Genomic DNA, 21,106 nt, shown 5'->3' with positions numbered 1-21,106 from the left:
TTTTATCGCTATTTCTGACTTTCGTGATGCATCTGTTTGGTTGGAAAATGTTTTCATGCTTTTGTATGCGGGGCGTTGTCCTAAGATAATTGCATGGTATGCTTCTGCCGTAAAGCCTTTTTGAAATCTGACAAAGCGTCTGGATTAACAAGAAGTAAATCTTTAAGCCGATGTATAACACTTGTATTTTTAATGAATGTTTATTATGACTATTTCTGTCTTTTGAATTTCGCGCTCTGCAATTTCAACGGATGTTGTCGAGGTGGGTCGCTAGCGGAATGCCTGGGCCAGTAATGTTAAAAGTCCCTACAACATTTGTTTAGATTGTGGGAACATTGTGGGGATATGACAAGAGATAGGTTCCCAGAACACTAAAACTCTTCAGTTGTACTGGCGTTCAGATAATGTTTTTATCAGGGTGAACAAAACATTCCTTTGATGTTGACAGAACAGCCTTTCTGAGTTCTTTAAAGGTTCCAATAATATTTAATTAGGTTGTGGGAACAGGGGTACATTACAAGAGATAGGTTCCCAAACTACAAAATATGCTCAGTTGTGATGGAATTCAAACAAAGTTTACGTTAGGTTGCACAAGACATTCCCTTAATGTTGCAAGAATTTTCTTTCATATTCACTATGGTTCCAGAGAACATGCCCATAATGTTGCATAATGTTCCACAATTTCCAAATAAGTCCGTTTTTATAAGGGTCATAGGAGATTTGTTTTAGGTGTAAAATAATATTCCATTGATGTTCACGCACTATACATTTTACCTTGTCTTGGATGTCCTCAGAACATTTAAAAAATGTTATATTTAAGTGTTACCTATATTACCCCAACATTCTCAGCATGCACATTTGTAGCTCCTTAAAGCATATTGGAATAAATCTCCATTATATTATTGGGCTCCCGAGTGGTGCAGCGGTCTAAGGCATTGCATCTAGTGGTGTCACTATAGACACTGGTTTGATTCCAGGCTGTATCACAACCGGCCGTAATTGGGTGTTCCATAGGGCGGCGCACAATTGGCCTAGTGCCATCCGGGTTAGGGTTTGGCCGGGGTAGGGCGTCATTGTAAATAAGTATTTGTTCTTAACTGACCTGCCTAGTTAAATTTCAACTTGTCAATAATCAACTGACTGGCTTTCTTGATGTCTATAGTATTCTCTCTGTTATCCTCTCTGGGGCATGTGGGACGAACTCGTCCCACCTACGTAACAGCCACGGAAACCATGTGGCGCGATTTTTGAATCGTTAGAAATACTATTACTTCAATTTCTCAAACATATGACTATTTTACAGCTATTTAAAGACAAGAATCTCGTTAATCTAACCCCACTGTCCGATTTCAAAAAGGCTTTACAACGAAAGCAAAACATTAGATTATGTCAGCAGAGTGCTCAGCCAGAAAAAATCAGACACCCATTTTTCAAGCTAGCATATCATGTCACATAAACCCAAACCACAGCTAAATGCAGCACTAACCTTTTATGATCTTCATCAGATGACACACCTAGGACATTGTGTTATACAATACATGCATGTCTGTTCAATCAAGTTCATATTTATATCAAAAACCAGCTTTTTACATTAGCATGTGACGTTCAGAAAAAGCATAACCCCCGCAAACTTTTTACTAACAGTTTGCTAAATTACTCACGATAAACGTTCACAAAAAGCATAACAATTATTTTAAGAATTATAGATACATTACTCCTCTATGCACTCGATATGTCCGATTTTAAAATAGCTTTTCGGATGAAGCACATTTTGCAATAATCTAAGTACATAGCCCGGCATCACAGGGCTAGCTATTTAGATACCCGGCAAGTTTAGCCTTCACCAAAATCACATTTCCTATAAGAAAAATTTTCTTACCTTGCTTGTTCTTCGTCAGAATACACTGCCAGGACTTCTACTTCAATAACAAATGTAGGTTTGGTCCCAAATAATCCATCGTTATATCCAAACAGCGACGTTTTGTTCGTGAGTTCTAGACACTATCAGAATGCTTCTTCACGGTGTCGCGCATGGCGCATTGGCGTGACAAAAATGTCTAAATATTCCATTACCGTACTTCGAAGCATGTCAACCGCTGTTTAAAACCAATTTTTATGCCATTTAACTCGTAGATAAGTGATAATATTCCGACCGGGAATATGCATTGAGCCTAAACAGCCGAATAAAATTTCTCCTCAGGAGCGACTCGTGCACGCGCCTCATTCAAAGGTCCTCTGAGCAGCCACTTACAAAAGGTGATAATGTGTTTCAGCCTGAGGCTCCCTCGTAAACCTTCAGTTATTTCCCGGGCTCTGAGAGCCTATTGGAGCCCTGGGAATTGTCACGTTACAGCTAAGATCCTTACTTTTCAATAAAAAGATGCAAGACGCACGACTCCTTGTCAGACAGGGTACTTCCTGCTTGAAACCTTGTCAGGTTTTTGCCTGCCATAGGAGTTCTGTTATACTCACAGACACCATTCAAACAGTTTTAGAAAATTCAGAGTGTTTTCTATCCAAACCTGAACAATAATATGCATATTCTAGCTTCTGAGTTGGTGTAGGAGGCAGTTAAAAATGGGAACATATTTTTTCCAAAATTCTCAATACTGCCCCCTATCCTCAAAAGGTTATGCAATCTGGTTTCCACTCAGGTTATGGATGTGTCACTGCAACCTTAAAACCTCTCTAGGGTAGGTGGGACGCAATCGTCCCACACTATTCAACAGCCAGTGAAAAATCAGAGCGCCAAATGTAAAACCACAAAATGTCATAATTCAAAGTTCTCAAACATAGGACAATTTTACACCATTTTATAGATACACTTCTCCTGAATCGAACCACGTTGTCCAATTTCCAAAAGGCTTTACAGCGAAAGGAAAACATTAGATTATGTTAGGAGAGTACATAGACACAAATAATCACACAGCCATTTCCAAGCAACTAGCATGCATCACAAATACCCAAAACACAGCTAAATGAAGCACTAACCTTTGACGATCTTCATCAGATGACACTCCTAGGACATCATGTTACACAATACATGCATTTTTTGTTCGATCAAGTTCATATTTATATCTAAAAACAGCATTTTACATCGGCGCGTGACGTTCAGAAAATATTTTGCCTACAATACTGCTGGTGAATCAGCGCTACAATTTACAAAAATACTCATCATAAACCTTGATAAAATATTAAACTGTCATTCAAAGAATTATAGATGAACATCTCCTTTATTCTAACGCTGTGAAAGATTTCAAAATAACTTTACTGGGAAAGCACACATTTTGGAGTCGCCATTTTGGAGTCATCTAAAATATTAAATAGCATTATAAATATTCACTTACCTTTAATAATCTTCATCAGAAGAAGGCATTTCCAGGAATCCCAGGTCCACAAAAAATGTTGTTTTGTTCGATAAACTCCATAATTTATGTCCAAATAGCTCCTTGTTGTTCGCGCGTTCAGTTCAGCTTCTCCAAATGTAGGAAGCGCCGAAAAGAAAAGTAAAAAAATATCTATATTTACGTTTGTTCAAACATGTCAAACATTGTAAAGCATCAATCTTTAGGGCCTTTTGAACGTGAAACTTCAGTAATATTCCAACCGAACGGTTCCTGTGTCTTGAAAAACGTTTTGGAACACAGGTCCCTTCTCACATGAATGTGCGCCAATGAACTGATGGTTCTACAACTTCCCAGCCTTCTTGTTCGGTCTCTGTTCATCATAGACGCCTCAAACAACTTTCTAAAGACTGTTGACATCTAGTGGAAGGCTTAGGAAGTGTAAAATGAACCCTAACTCACTGTGTGTTTGATTGGCAATGACTTGAAAGGACTACAAGCACCAGAATTCTCAGTTCCTGGTTAGATTCTTATCAGGTTTTTGCCTGCCATATGAGTTCTGTTATACTCACAGACATCATTCAAACAGTTTTAGAAACGTCAGAGTGTTTTCTATCCAAATCTACTAATAATATGCATATTTCAGTTCCTGGGCCCGAGTAGTAGGCCGTTTCATTTGGGTACGTTTTTCATCCGGCCGTGAAAATACTGCCCCCTACCCTAGAGGTTTTAAAGGTCCTCAATGATGTCACCATTGCCCTTGATTCTAAGCAATGTTGTGCTACTATTTTTATTGACTTGGCCAAAGCTTTTGATATGGTAGACCATTCCATTCTGGTGGGCCGGATAAGGAGTATTGGTGTCTCTGAGGGGTCTTTGGCCTGGTTTGCTAACTACCTCTCTCAAAGATTGCAGTATATAATGTCAGAACACCTGCTGTCTCAGCCACTGCCTGTCACCAAGGGTGTACCCCAAGGCTCGATACTAGGCCCCATACTCTTCTCAATATACATCAACAACATAGCTCAGGAAGCTCTTTCATCCATGTATGTGCAGGTGATACAGTCTTATTCTCAGCTGGCCCCTCCCCGGGTTTTGTGTTAAACACTCTACAACAAAGCTTTCTTAGTGTCCAACACGCTTTCTCTGCCCTTAACTTTGTTCTGAACACCTCCAAAACAAAAGTCATGTGATTTGGTAAGAAGAATGCCCCTCTCCCCACAGGTGTGATTACTACTTCTGAGCGTTTAGAGCTTGAGGTAGTCACCTCATACAAGTACTTGAGAGTATGGCTAGACGGTACACTGTCCTTCTCTCAGCACATATAAAAGCTGCAGGCTAAAGTTAATTATAGACTTGGTTTCCTCTATCGAAACCGCTCTTTCACCCCAGCTGCCAAACTAACCCTGATTCAGGTAACCATCCTACCCATGCTAGATTACGGAGACATCATTTATAGATCGGCAGGTAATGGTACTCTCGAGCAGCTAGAGGTTCTTTACCATCCAGACATCAGATTTGCCACCAATGCTTCTTAAAGGACACATCACTGCACTCTGTACTCTTCTGTAAACTGGTCATCTCTGTATACCCGTCGCAAGACCACTGGTTGATGCTTATTTAGAAAACGCTCTTGGGCCTCACTCCCCCCTATCTGAGATACATACTGCAGCCCTCATCCTCCACATACAACACCCATTCTACCAGTTACATTCTGTTAAAGGTCCCCAAAGCACACACATCCTTGGGTCGCTCCTCTTTTCAGTTCGTTGCAGCTAGCAACTGGAACAAGCTGCAACAAGCACTCAAACGGGACAGTTTTATCTAAATTTCTTCATTCAAGGATTCAATCATGAACACACTTACTGACAGTTGTGGCTGCTTTGCGTGATTTATTGTTGCCTCTATCTTCTTGCTCTTTGTGCTGTCTGTGCCCAATAATGTTTGTACCATGTTGTGCTGCTGTCATGTTGTGTTTCCACCATGTTGTGTTGTCATGTGTTGCTGCAATGCTATATTGTTGTCTTAGGTCTCTATGTAGTGTTGTTTTGTCTCTCTTGTCGTGATATGTGTTTTGTCCTATATTTTTGTTTTTAACATTTGAGCAGGGTGTAATCACACAAACAACACAACTGTCAGGGCTCAGGCTAAGACCCAGATGCAGACACAGAAGGCGGATAGTACGAATCTCAGAGTTTATTATAGAACAATGTGTCACGTCCTGACCAGTAAAGGGGTAATTTTGTTATTGTAGTATGGTCAGAACGTGGCAGGGGTGTGTTTGATTTGTGTTGTTAGGATTTTTGGGTACTCTTCTATGTCATGTATTTCTATGTTTGTATTTCTAGTTCTATTTCTATGTTCAGGGTTTTGGTTTGGCCTTCAATTGGAGGCAGCTGTTCTTCATTTCCTCTAATTGGAGGCCATATTTAAGAAGGTGTTTTCAGCTTGTGTTTTGTGGGTGGTTGTTTCCATGTTTAGTCAAAGTACCTTACAGGACTGTTTTTCGTCATTGGTTTGTTTGTGTTTTGTATCCTCTTAAATTGGGGTCACAGGGCCTGTTTCGAAGGGTTAAAAAGGCGCGAATTACAAACTCCTCAAAAATCCAAAAACTTCCATTTTTCAAACATATGACTATTTTACACTATTTTAAAGACAAAACTCTCCTTTATCTAACCACATTGTCCGATTTCAAAAAGGCTTTACAACGAAAGCAAAACATTAGATTATGTCAGGAGAGTACCCAGCCAGAAATAATCACACACCCATTTTTCAAGCTAGCATATAACGTCACAAAAACCAAAACCACAGCTAAATGCAGCACTAACCTTTGATGATCTTCATCAGATGACACTCCTAGGACATTATGTTATAAAATACATGCATGTTTTGTTCAATCAAGTTCATATTTATATCAAAAACCAGCTTTTTACAATAGCATGTGACGTTCAGAACTAGCATACCCACCGAAACTTCCGGTGAATTTACTAAATTACTCACGATAAACGTTCACAAAAAACAGAACAATTATTTTAAGAATTATAGATACAGAACTCCTTTATGCAATCGCTATGTCCGATTTTAAAATAGCTTTTCGGTGAAAGCACATTTTGCAATATTCTGAGTAGATAGCCCGGCCATCATGGCTAGCTATTTTGACACCCACCAAGTTTGGCACTCACCAAACTCAGATTTACTATAAGAAAAATTGGATTACCTTTGCTGTTCTTCGTCAGAATGCACTCCCAGGACTTCTACTTTACACCCAAAGTTGTTTTGGTTCCAAATAATCCATAGTTATATCCAAAAAGCGGCGTATTGTTCTTGCGTTCAAGACACTATCCGAAGGGTGACGCGCCGGCGCGTATCGTGACAAAAAAATTCAAAATATTCCATTACCGTACTTTGAAGCATGTCAAACGCTGTTTAAAATCCATTTTTATGCGATTTTTCTCGTAAAATAGCGATAATATTCCGACCAGGAGACGTTGTTTTCGTTCAAAGACTGAAAATGTAAAATGGACTCTTCACGTGCATGCGCGCACCCGTTTCATTGTTCTCAGATCGACCACTATCCAAATGCGCTACTGTTTTTCGCCCAGGGACTGCAGTCATCATTCCCCGTTCTGGCGCTTTCTGAGAGCCTATGGGAGTCTTAGAAAATGTCACGTTACAGCAGAGATCCTCTGTTTTCGATAAAGAGGCTATAGAAGGCCAAGAAATGGTCAGAGAGGGCACTTCCTGTTTAGAATCGTCTCAGGTTTTGGCCTGCCATATGAGTTCTGTTATACTCACAGACGCCATTCAAACAGTTTTAGAAACTTTAAGGTGTTTTCTATCAAAATCAAACAATTATATGCATATTCTAGTTTCTGGGTAGGAGTAATAACCAGATTAAATCGGGTATGTTTTTTATCCGGCAGTGAAAATACTGCCCCCTATCCTAAACAGGTTAATGCACTACCGGTTGACACAGGAAGCTGAAAGTGAACACACATCCTCCTTTGGGTAGGCCTCTACAGAATTTTGAGTTTAAGTCCTTACATTGAGAACTTATTTATTTACAGAGGGTTGAATGAGTGTGTTGTTTCAGAAAATCACAGAAAACATGTAGAGCTCCGAAACCCACCTGAATGGATTCGTCTGAACATGCCGCAACTGGATCTGTAACTTTTTTGAAAAGAAAAACACATTTCTATGACGTGAAGCGGTCAAATTAGCGCTCTATTTTCATTTTTGACATTTAATCCCAGAAAAATGGCCTTAACTCCTCAAATGTCCTTAGGTCCATATCACGCTGCTTGGCCCTTGGTGGTGGGTAGTTATGTAACGTTTGTCGTATAGAGGGGACCAAGGCACAGCGTGTTGTGTGCTCATAATTATAGTTTAATGAAAACGAACACTTATACAAAAGAAACAAACCGACAGTCAACAGTTCCGTCAGGCAACATACAACTAAACGGAGAACAAAAGACAAAACAACTACCCACAAAACACAAAAGAAAAAAAACCAACTTAAATATGATCTCCAATTAGAGACAACGCGAACCAGCTGCCTCTATTTGGAGATCATCCCGAAAACCTCCAACATAGAAAGAGTAATAGAACTAAACATAGAAACAAAAGACATAGAGTGCCCACCCATATCACACCCTGACCTAACTAAACAGAGAAAAAACAGCTCGCTTAGGTCAGAGCGTGACAGGTATACTGTATATGTACCTGCATCTTCCGTAGCCACAGTCTACGCAAGGGGTCTGTGGGACCCATTTTCAAACTTTACTAAAATAAAAATGATACAATTCATTATTTTTTTCAACCTGAGACTCATTGGCCTTGGCTAATTGTATGTGAAGTACGTGTAAAATAACACATTTTCATTGAGTGCACACTGTGCACTGCCCTACACATTGATATTACCTATGTGGTGTTTGGAAAAGTGTGGGAAAGTGTGTGTGTAGGTGAAAACAAGTAAAAATGAAACAAAAAGGTTTGCTGTGTGCCTTCACTCTGCCTTCCTCCTCCCTGGGCCTGCTGTTTGCACCAAGAACCTGTCTGACTCCCTGCCTGTCTCCCACTTTTTTCACACTCTTTACCCTTTGTAGTGTGTGAAACACACACTGTCTTGCAGGAACCTGCACAATGTTATTACAATACATTATTTCAATACATTGTTAAAAATTCTGTATTTTCCCACACTCTACCCCAGCCAGGTTCAAATTGTGGGAGGGACACAACAAATAAATAGCTATGCATGTGTGGCTCCTTTTCCACAATCAATCATTATGGCAAACATAATCTCTGTCAGAGGGCCTTGGAAATCATTTTTGCAGAGAGAGAAGCTATTGTCTAAGGAGTGTCTTCCACTTTAGAAGATGAAGAATTTTCCGAATATGAGTATCATGTCTCTGTCAATTCTCAGTCTGACAGTGAGTTGGAAGAAGAGGATGAGATTGACCCTCAGCCAGCCCCAGGACCAGCCTGTCAGCAACCAGCTCATCAGCTGCCTGCAGGAGGAGAAATATTGATATAAAAAAATGGTGAAACTTCTTGCCCAAGGAATGAGCCTCCCCGCATGGCTGCCATTGTGATAAGGATGCAACCAGGGCCAACGCGGAGGGCGGTTACTCATGTGCAGGACATAAAGTCTTCTTTCGAACTGTTGATCCCAGACACCATCCATAAAATCATTCTGGACTGCACTACTTAGGAGGGAAGGCGTGATTTTGGAGAGAGATGGAAGGAGATGGACCAAACTAATTTACATGCATTCTTTGGGGTTCTTATCCTTTCTGGTGTTTTCAGATCCAATGGGGAATCCACAGAATCCCTGTGGGATGCAGAAACTGGCAGAGAACTTTTCCATGCAACAATGTCTCTGGAAAACTTCCACATTATTTCCGGGATTATCTGCTTCAATAACCGAGACACCAGACCAGCTCGGCGGTAGAGAGACAAGCTAGCTGAAAACAGGTCAGTGTGGGACAAGTGGGTGGTTGCCTTCCCCTGTTTTACAACCCTGGGCCCAACCTTAATATTGAAGAGCAGCTTATGCCATTTAGGGGCCGCTGCCCCTTCAGTCAGTACATACCATCTAAACCTGCAAAATATGGAATCAAGATTTGGGCTGCCTGGGATGCTGCTTCATCATATGTGTGGAAAGTGTATACAGGGAAGCCAGATGGAGGAGCCCCTGAGAAGAACCAAGGGATGTCCTGGACGTGACACAGGTACTCTGTGGCTGCAACATCTCATGCGATAACTTTTTTACTTCGCACAAGCCAGAACAGCAGCTCCTCAAGAGGAAGCTGACGATGGTAGGAACAGTACAAAAAAACAAGCCAGAGCTCCCATCTCAGCTGTTGAATACAAGGAATAGGCCTATCAATTCCTCTAAGTTTGTGTTCACGGCCGACACGTCCTTAGTGTCCTACGTGCCAAAGGCAAAAATGTGGTACTCATGAGTACGCTGCATAGGGATGGGATAATCTGTGGCCAGGAACATCAATAAACAGAAATCATAATGGATTACAATGCCACAAAAGGAGAGGTGGACAATTTAGACAAGCTGGTGACTGGCTACAGCTGCAAAAGAAGAACCCTATTCTGGCCACTTGTTATATTCTTCAACATCTTGGACATCTTGGCGTACAACGAAAGGAACCTAGATTGGAACAGAGGGAAGCTCCAGAGGAGACGGCTCTTTCTTGAGGAGCTTGGCAAGGCATTGGTAAGACGTCAAATCCAGAGGAGGCAACACATCCCAAGGACCCCAGCTTCTGCAGCCATTGTGAGGAGAATTCAAGAGGAAGATGCTGGTGCCCCATCCGCCCGACCCACAGAACCAACAACTCCAATACCGGAAGTAAGTGTGAGTGATGTTGTTGCATGTGTGGGTGTCTGACTCTCCTACCTTGGCCTGCTGTAACTATATATGTGAGTGAGTGAGAATTTAGTAAAATTCCTGAACTAAGTGTTTTCATCATTCTAGATTGCAGCCCGGTAGCAACAAGATGAAGTGCTGCAATGTGTGTGGACCCAAGAAAGACAGGAAGACACAGTACACATGCATCAAGTGCACACACAGTAAAACTCTGTCCCTCGTGGTGTGTAGACCGGCCTTAATTTGTGTTCAATGGGACTCATTTATCATTTCCATAAAATACTGTATGTAAAATTTGTCCTTCAGTTCAAAGCAATTAACATCAATAGTGATGAAAACTGTGTTTCATTTATATTTGTTGAAGATAAACATGATTTATTCCACCCATGTCTTGATTATAATTGATTTTGGTGGTTTGTAATGGGCCTGCGATGTTTCAACAACTCATGCAAGTTTATATGAGTGACCTAGTCTTTCAGATACTGTTAGTATACTTAGAAACATACTGTGTTCTCTCCGACGTTCCAGGACCACTTGGAGAGACTTGAGATTGTCACACCCTGATCTTTTTCACCTGTCCTTGTGCTTGTCTCCACCCCCTCCAGGTGTCACCCATCTTCCCCGTTATCCCATGGGTATTTAAACCTGTGTTTTCTGGCTGTCTGTGACAGTTTGTCTTGTATGATCCAAATCAACCAGCGTGTTTTTCCCGTGCGCCTGCCTTTTCTATTCTCTTTTGCTAGTCCTCCCAGTTTTGACACTTGCCTGTTTCCTAGACTCTGTACTGACCATTCTGCCTGCATGAACTCGAGCCTGCCAGTCACACTGTACCTCCTGGACTCTGAACTGGTTTAGACCTTTTGCCTGTCCACGACCATTCTCTTGCCTATCCCTTTTGGATTATAAAATATCAAAGACTAAACCATCTGCCTCGCGTGTCAGCATCTGTGGCTCGCCTTGTGCCCTTATAGAGATAGTTCTGAACAGACTGAAAGAGACAGGGTTTAAAGTGTAGCTTGAGAAGTGCCATTTCCTTCAGAAAGAAGTGTGTTTCCTTGGGCATCAGTACACTCAATTTGGTGACGCTTACCTGACACACTTATCTAAATTGATCATTCATGTGAAGGAAGTGCTATAAACTAAATTCTGCATGTTAAATTCAGGGCATCAATATTGAGAAGTAGCAAAACTTTTGTAGTTCTCGATGGCTAGCATTGTCTTTCAAAAACTGCACAGTAGAAAGGACTATCAACACATACTGAGCAGCTCCCGTTATAGACAGAGCATGCTACATGGCAGACCAAAACAAACTCATCTCCCGGCATGTCCAGCCCATTCATTATCTCAACCAATCATGGCTAACTGAAAGGTTCCTGTCAAGTTTTTCCGTGGCTAAACCAACTAGGTTCATAATTGAACACTTTTTTTTAGTATTTACGGATGGAACAGAAGCTTGTTATTACAGTGAGGGGAAAAAAAGTATTTGATCCCGTGCTGATTTTGTACATTTGCCCACTGACAAAGAAATTATCAGTCTATAATGTTAATGGCAGGTTTATTTGAACAGTGAGAGACAGAATAACAACAAAGAAATCCAGAAAACCGCATGTCAAAAATGTTATAAATTGATTTACATTTTAATGAGGGAAATAAGTATTTGACCCCCTCTCAATCAGAAAGATTTCTGGCTCCCAGGTGTCTTTTATACAAGTAACGAGCTGAGATTAGGAGCACACTCTTAAAGGGAGTGCTCCTAATCTCAGTTTGTTACCTGTATAAAAGACACCTGTCCACAGAAGCAATCAATCAATCAGATTCCAAACTCTCCACTATGGCCAAGACCAAAGAGCTCTCCAAGGATGTCAGGAACAAGATTGTAGACCTACACAAAGCTGGAATGGGCTACAAGACCATCACCAAGCAGCTTGGTGAGAAGGTGACAACAGTTGGTGCGATTATTTGCAAATGGAAGAAACACAAAAAATACTGTCAATCTCCCTCGGCCTGGGGCTCCATGCAAGATCTCACCTCGTGGAGTTGCAATGATCATGAGAACGGTGAGGAATCAGCCCAGAACTACACGGGAGGATCTTGTCAATGATCTCAAGGCAGCTGGGACCATAGTCACCAATAAAACAATTGGTAACACGCTACGCCGTGAAGGACTGAAGTCCTGCAGCGCCCACAAGGTCCCCCTGCTCAAGAAAGCACATATACATGCCCATCTGAAGTTTGCCAATGAACATCTGAATGATTCAGAGGACAACTGGTTTGTGTGGTCAGATGATGAGACCAAAATGGATCTCAGCCTCGAAACCAAACGTCAGCCTCAAAGCCTTAATGACTTGGAGAAGATCTGCAAAGAGGAGTGGGACCAAATCCCTCCTGAGATGTGTGCAAACCTGGTGGCCAATTACAAGAAAAGTCTGACCTCTGTGATTGCCAACAAGGGTTTTGCCACCAAGTACTAAGTAATGTTTTGCAGAGGGGTCAAATACTTATTTCCATCATTAAAATGCAAATCAATTTATAACATTTTTGATATGTGTTTTTCTGGATTTTTTTGTTGAATTTTTTCGTCTCTCACTGTTCAAATAAACCTACCATTAAAATTATAGACTGATCATTTCTTTGTCAGTGGGCAAACGTACAAAATCAGCAGGGGATCAAATACCTTTTTCCCTCACTGTAAATCACATGAAAGTTCACATGTTCCAGAAGGCATTGTTGCCCAAAAATGCATTTTGATAAACACAATTTTTACGTTCAAATGCCTCTCCTCTGAAGTAGTGATCTGTGACATATGCCTAGTTTCCTGAAACAAGTAAAATATTGTGACAAGCTTCACATTTGGAGTTTGAATCTAAAATGTTTGGTTCCTTAACCGCTGTAGATCATTAATCCTCTGTGCCACCAGGGGATAGTTATGGACTTGTGTTTTTCTCCAGTTAAATATGGTCAATCAGGAAACAGAAGACAGAAAAGTGATTAAATCCTTAGGAGTGTATTGATGGGCCCGTGCGTCAATCTAAGTAACATAAAAAATCCCCATCAAAATATATCAGTTTTCGGCAAGAAGAGATATCAGTTTTCTTTGCATCGGCTGAGTCTCAATCCACCACATCACCTATGTCGGCCCTCTGCATCTGCGGTGGAAGGTGGTCGAGCTACACCAGTGTTTGTTAGACCACGAGACATCCCAAAAATCAGTATTCTCACAAAAATTTCTGTAGCGTCCGAACTGTTTGTGCTACAAACTAATATTACATTTCTATTGAAAGGAGATATTCTCACGAACACGTTGGTGTTCTCGTCTGAAGGTAACCAGTACCGGTTTTAAGAAATTAATGGAAGTATGGAGGTAGTTTTGTGCCAACAAAAAAGGGGTTAATATAGATGTCCCCCCCAAAAATCTTTAGCTTCCTTTTATGTCCTAGATAGAGGAAAGACACTTCAAACCCTTATTCCTAATGATGCATTTTTGTACAGTCTGTTTTGCTATTTATGAATGTGTTATTCAATGTGTTTCTATGGACTATAGTAATAAAGGCCAAATAAAATATTTTATCAAATCATTTTTAATTGTTTTTTTATATACCTACAGGATCATTGGTATGACCATCTTAAAACAATTCCATATTTTAGCTTTTAGAGGTTAAAATGATCCCGTCCTTTACATATGCTTTGTAGTTGTTACACTGTATTTTATGATCGACAGCTATTCCCCTAGTGGTGCAGAGGGTTGATGAGCTGGCTGCAGATCCAAAGATTGCAAGTTCCATCCCACATATTATGTAACCATGTTTCCTTTAAAAGAACATGTGAAATTCAGGCTTAGATTTACTCTACAAAGGAGAGGATCCCTTTACTTTGTCCAGATTTATAAATTCTGGCAGAAATTGAGAATTAAATAAATAAAATGTGTGAAAATTGACGGTTCAATTTAAAAAAACACACCTGATATAATTCCTACTTTGAGAGGATTGATATGATCCCTCCTGGCTTATTTTTCATGATCTGAAAAGCAAAAGTGATCCTAGATCATCACTAATAGTCTTGGATACCTTGTAATAATGGGCCCAGAAGCATGCAGTATATAAAAAGGATGAGTGAGGTGATGGTGAATAACCCACTTACCAGTATTTCCCTGGGTAAGTTGTGTTTAACAAGGCTAAAAATGAAGTATAGAATTCCTGTTTGACCACACTGCCATGGCTATATACAGAAAAAGACAGGGAAAGCTATCTTCTCTGGTGGTGTAGTGGATAAAAGACCCGAATGTTGTGGGGAAAGTTAAATATAACATTTTCTAAACATTCTTCAAATGTTCTGAGGACCTTCAAGACAAAGTAAAATGTATAATGCATGAACATCAATGGAATATTATTTTAAACCTAAAACAAATATGCTATGAACGTCAAAAACATGTCCCCACATGTTACCACAACCTAAGGAAACATTCTGGGAACCATTAAAGAACAGACAATGTGACATTTTTGATAAGTAAATAGATATTTTTCCAAAAAGCATCTGAATGTTTTTGGGATGTTATCATTCTAATGTTAGGTAAAAACCTAACTAGAAATTAATAGGAATCTTAGCTAATGTTCTGGAAATGTTCCCAGTTTGCTATGATAGCTTTCTTTGGAGTTGCTCCTTGTTTGATTTCAGGGGTCTCACCCCTTGTTGATATACAGTGCCTTCGGAAAGTTTTCAGACCCCTTGACTTTTTCCACATTTTGTAACTTTACAGCCTTATTCTAAAATTGCTTAAATATTTTTTTTTCTTCTCATCAATGTAAACACAATACCTCATAATGACAAAGTAAAAAACAGGTTTCTATACATTTTTGCTAATTTATTACGAATAAAAAACTGAGATAATACGTTTGCATAAATATTCAGACCCTTTACTCATTACTTTGTTGAAGCACCTTTGGCAGTGATTACAGCATCGAGTCTTCTTGGGTATGATGCATCAAGCTTGGCACACATTCATTTGGGGAGTTTCTCCTATTCTTCTCTACAGATCCTCTCAAGCTCTTTCAGGTTTTCAGGTCTCTCCAGAGATGTTCGATTGGGTTCAAGTCTGAGATCTGACATTCAGAGTCCCGAAACCACTCCTGCGTTGTCTTGGCTGTGTGCTTAAGGCCATTGTCCTGTTGGAAGGTGAACCTTAACCCAAGTCTGAGGTCCTGAGTGCTCGTGGAGCAGGTTTACATTGAGAATATCTCCGTTCTTTGCTCCATTCATCTTTGCCTCAATCCTGACTAGTCTCCAGTCACTGCCACTGAAAAACATCCCCACAGTATGATGCTGCAGCCAACACCATCAATAAACAAGGGATGTTGGTCAAATGAGCCACATTTATGTACCTAACCCTCTACAGTCTAGACCCTCTCTACCATCCAAACTTTGAGCCAGTGTTCGGTCTAGGCCAGTCTCCAAGGCTTCAGGTTTAAAGATAGATAAAGAGGGATAGAAGAGGGATATGGTCCTTCCATCTGGTCTTTAAAATGCCCCGTAACCACGGAGATTAAGATGGTGATCTCATCTGCCATCTCGGCTAATCTGATTAATATTTCAAGGTTCTACAGCTTTGTTGCCAAACTTTAAGAATTAATTTTCTGTAAGGTTTTATGGGAATTTTAACATTTTCCCCTCTACACAAGTTCAAAGATGTCTACCTACTTGTGATTGAGTTTCCTGGAACTTTGAGAATTTACAGCTGTGGTCTAGGTTAGAGGATGGAGGTGTTGATCACGTCAGTCCATGTCGTACTTTGACATTTCTGTCATAGTCAAAATCAAACATCCAAGGTAATAGGATAGACATCAAATAATGCAGTTAGTTGATGAGTTAATGTTGGTCATCCATGTTGTTTAGGGGATATGGTCACTCTGCTGGAGGTACAAGGTCAAAGATGCCTACCAACATGTGGTTGATATGTCAATGAAGATTTCCTCAAGCTGTCTAGGTTAATGGATGGAAGGACACCGTCGTCCATGTTGATTAGGGGACATGGTCATTGAGTGTCCCTGCAGTTTCTGTAGGGAGGAGGGGGCAGGGGCGGAGACTATCTGTCATACAGAGGACACTCATTAGAGAACACAAGCTACTCAGCAGGACAGTCCTTAATACCTGACACACACATACGGAAGCAGGTACACACACACGCAAACAGACACACACATACTACTCATTCCCACCTGTGCTGTCCAGGAGACTTACCAAGCTGCTTACCAAGTGTCAATATAAATCACCTCTTTGATTGGATGGTGAAGACCCCCCCTCCCTCTCTTTCTTTTTTGGGTAGTAATTCACTACAAAGGGAATAGGGTACCCTTTGGGACTCAATCCCCAGCTTCATTAGCTCATTGGCTCCTCTGGCTGCTGATCAGTCATTCACAAATAATCCTCCTTTATTTGTTTATGTTTATGTTATGTTCTTCTTAAAGAAGATTGTCCTAATTAAAAGTTTGATTCCCTGGTGAGTTTAATAGATCTTGTCCTTGCATCTCATTACGTTAAGGTTAAAGCCCTACTGTGTCCGAAATAGCACCCTTTTCCCTATAGGGCTCTATGGGCCCTGGTAAAAAATTAGGGCACTATATAGGGAATAGGGTGCCATTTTGGATTAATCCGTAGTGAATGATAAGGACGTCCTTCGCTAGGCTAAACTCTACAGCTAATTGACTAACAGAGGTAATTTAGTAATGGAGGCTACCGTGACGGTTAGGAAACCTTGGCCTGTATATCCTATCCTCCATTCTGGTGTCCTCTCACTCTCCTTCACTTTCTCTTTCTTTCCCATGGATTAGCCTCATTCATCTTCTCTGTTGCCCTGCGATAGAATGTCATCCTGTCCAGGGGGGGTACTTGTTACTTGTACATCAAGCTGACTCATGCTACAGAAACAGTAGAATAGCCGTTCTGGCTCAGACAAGGCTACTTACTTCTTCTCGTTCTCCCTCTGTCTTCCTCATAGACCTACAGTAGTAAACCCAGTGCTCATACAGCAGGGCTCTCCAACCCTGTTCTTGGAGAACTACTGCCCTGTGGGTTTCGCTCCAACTGTAATCTAGCACACCTGATTCTAATAATTAGCTGTTTTCTAAACTGAATCATGTTTGCTCTCCAGGAACATGGTTGGAGAGCCCTGCTATACAGCATCTAGCTGACGTTATTACCTGCTTTAACACAGGCCACTATACAAACTTCCACCTTGTCAATGTGTTCTGGAAATGTTTTTCTGCCTATTTTCTCAATACATGTCTCAAAATATTATATGTTTTTCTCTGACTCATTGAGCAGGTGAGGTGTTGAATATATCAGTCTAAATTCAGAGCTTAAGAAAAATAACTACTTTGATTTGAAGTAAGTGAGTAGTTTGGCTCTTTGACTGAAAGAGACAAATTGATATAGCAGAAATGAGAGTGATGGGAGGAAAAATATAGGTTTTGAATGTTCCTCTGCTCTGCCTGATGGAAATGCATTAGCTTCAAGTGCGGAGAGACTCAGAGAGAGAGAGAGATAGAAAGACAGAGAGAGATAGAAGGGGGTGGGTGAGGCAGAGAGAGATTGGCAATAAAACACATTTAGAGAATTTTTTATTTTCAGAGGAAATGATCCCAAACTCACTTGTCCCTCCAGGCATCAAAACAACCACCCAGGAAACACAATGGGTGTGTGTGTGTGTGTGTGTGGTGTGTGTGTTTGTGTTTGTGTTTGTGCTTGTGTGTTTGTATGTGTTTGGGTATGTTTGTTTGAGTGTATGTGTTTGTGCTTATGTCTGCATGTGTTTGTGTGTGTGTTTGTGTTTTTGTTTGTACTTGTGTATGCTTGTGTGGGCTTTTTCTAATAAATAGTCATACTCCCCTTGTAGGCATGTTAAACTCAATAACAACATTTTCTTATCGAAGTTTGATATATAGTATTTCCTGAGCTTTCAAATACCATTTAAACAGTTGAGATGGTAACCAGTTGAGAAGGTAACCATTGTGTTATAAAAGGTTAAATGTGAGAAAATAATATCGTCATCCTTTCGAATGCAATATTTTCGGTGTGAAATCACAACGTCCATGTTGTGATTTTCATTCGATAATGAAAAGAGCAAGTGGAGTTTAACATATTACGAGCTGTCGTGTTTTCACTGAGATTATGTTATCAGCTGACAGAGACTGATAGTAGCGCCTTGGATTTATTCTTTCTGACACAGCATTTATCTTACGTTGACAGAGATATGTGTCCTAAATGGCACCCTATTCCCTATAGGCCCTGGTGAAAAGTAGTGCACAGTATAGGAAATTGGGCGCCATTTGGCACACAACCATGGAGACAATGATTTATCTGAATGACAACTGTTTCATATTTGAATTTCTGTTTCCTTTTTTATATTTGCAGATATGACTGACTCTACGGATGACCCATGCCATAACAACACAAAGTTTCAAATGTTTATTGTTATGTCCACTAGTACAGTGATATGCCTTTCTTGCTCTTTTCCAACAATGCAGTAGTATTATAAAACATAAATAAAAAAGTCAAGTAGAACAAAAACACGAGAAATAGAAATAAGAACAACAGGCCTCCTGAGTGGCACAGCAGTCCAAGGCACTGTATTGCAGGGCTTGAGGCGTCACTACAGACCCGGGTTCAATCCAAGGCTGTGTCGTAACCGGGAGTCCCATAGGGCAGCGCACAATTGACCCAGTGTCGTCCAGGTTGGTGGAGGGTTTGGCTGGGCTAGTAATGGCGCCGAAAGTGATGGCTGCCGTTTTTACGGGCTCCTAACCAACTGTGCTATTTTGTGTGTTTTTTCGCATTGTTTGTAACTTATTTTGTACATTGTCATGTCGTTGACTATCATTAAATGTAAATAATGTATATTATCAAATCAATTCTCTATGTGTAATTTATTTATGCGATTAAACTAATCATGTAACTTTAATTAACTAGGAAGTCGGGGCACCACGGGAACATGTTGTTTACAGAGTTTCAATTTCACAAATATAGAACTCTTCAAATATTTTCATATCTTATCAAAACAGTCGCTTATTAATGAATTTTACCTCATCAGTCTCATTACTGAACGTCACAAACCCTTGAACATCTGCAGGAACCCTAGCATAGAATCATGAATCAGTGATATACAAATTGGCTTAATTATTTATTTACTAACTAACTTAATCAATCACAGAATTACATAAACACGCACACAAATAAGTCATGCATTGGTTACTACATGATACAAAGCAAAAGTCCCTAGCGGACGAAACCGATATGATGGCTTGGTAGACAAAAGAAAGCGGGTGGGGATCACTCAAGAGCGGGAAACTCATAGAGGATAACTACATTGATAGAAATTGCTAATACTTTGAACATGAACAACCGTTCATTCGAAAATAAATTGCAATTAACATATTTACGAGTGTATGTTTTGGCGGTCCCTCTCTGCGATCGTCGGTCTGTCTGCTGGATAGTCAGAAAGCCTCTGGTTTGTCCACCAGAGACCAAAGTCTTTTGTCGTTGTGTTGTTATAATGGATTCTTCAGAGTACCGTTCGGAAATGTTCCTAGAGCAGATGCGTTTACCAGACTACAGTATTTATGCAGATGCAGTCCAAATAATTGTTCTTTAGTTTGTAGATTTCTTTGCCATTTCAATATGAGAATGATCACCACGTCCCCCGGTTCTTGGCCTTTGGTAGAGTTGTAGTTCTTAACCATTTCAACATGTAGCGTCAGCTCTATATTTCTAGTCTTCTTAACCATACGAGATGTCCGGCTGACTATGGGTCTCCTTGGCACCAAATCTAAATTTTGTCACGGGTGGTTTTATACTCTGTGGAAGAAGGGGGCATTCAATGATGCTGATGTAAATGTCTGAACTCACGGGGGTGTGGCCACTGATTAGTTAAACTTTATATGAAAATCCATGCTCTCATTTAGAAGGCTAACATCACATTCTGTCTTTTCACAAGTAGTTTCATATGTAATCATATACGTTTCACAACATTTAGCTGTAAACCCCATAATTGAGAAGTGTACACAACCAGACACAGTAATGTGTGTTCCCTGTCCTTCATGAGATACCACATGAAACAGACTCGACATGACTGTCCCTTAAGTGTCCACGGACCACTCCCACATTCTCAAAAATATAAATATTGTTTAGTTATTCAAACTTTTAATGTCCAAGTGTCTCTCTGTGTCCAACAGTTTACACTCCAACCACGAAGCCTACTGAGTATAGAGGCAGCGTATTTTACGACCGCCATAAAACACCCAACTTCCTGCTCTCCCCCTCTACAAGAGAGAGAACGCTGTAGAGCGGACCCACTGTAACCTGATCCTTCAGATCGTCACAGGAGAGTTATGACAACATAATGTTGCTGCTACTGTCTCTTATGACCGAAAAGACCTACTGTATATCAGAACAGCGATTCCTCACTTCGAACTGGACAAATCATTTTTCTTAGATGAGTCCAACGCAAAGGACATACTGTTTCTCCGAGACCAAGCCCAAATCGCAGTCATTTGCGTAAATACATGGGGCAAGATCAGGGTGCCTTGTTAGAATTTGCCGGCAAGTGGGCAACCCGCCTCTACCATCCATTCCACCGTGCTTCTACACCTGCATTGCTTGCTGTTTGGGGTTTAGGCTGGGTTTCTGTACAGCACTTTGTGACATCAGCTGATGTAAGAATGGCTTTATAAATCATTTTGATTGATTGATTATTATTATTTTATTGTGTTACTTTTTATTTTATTTTGTACTTTAGTTTATTTAGTAAATATTTTCTTAACCTCTCTTGGGTAGGGGGCAGTATTGTCACGTCTGGATAGCATGCCCAAAGTAAACTGCCTGTTACTCAGGT

The sequence above is a fragment of the Salmo trutta genome, chromosome 22, assembly GCF_901001165.1.
Source record: "Salmo trutta chromosome 22, fSalTru1.1, whole genome shotgun sequence".
Classification (NCBI taxonomy): domain Eukaryota; kingdom Metazoa; phylum Chordata; class Actinopteri; order Salmoniformes; family Salmonidae; genus Salmo; species Salmo trutta.
This window is presented reverse-complemented; position numbering follows the sequence as displayed.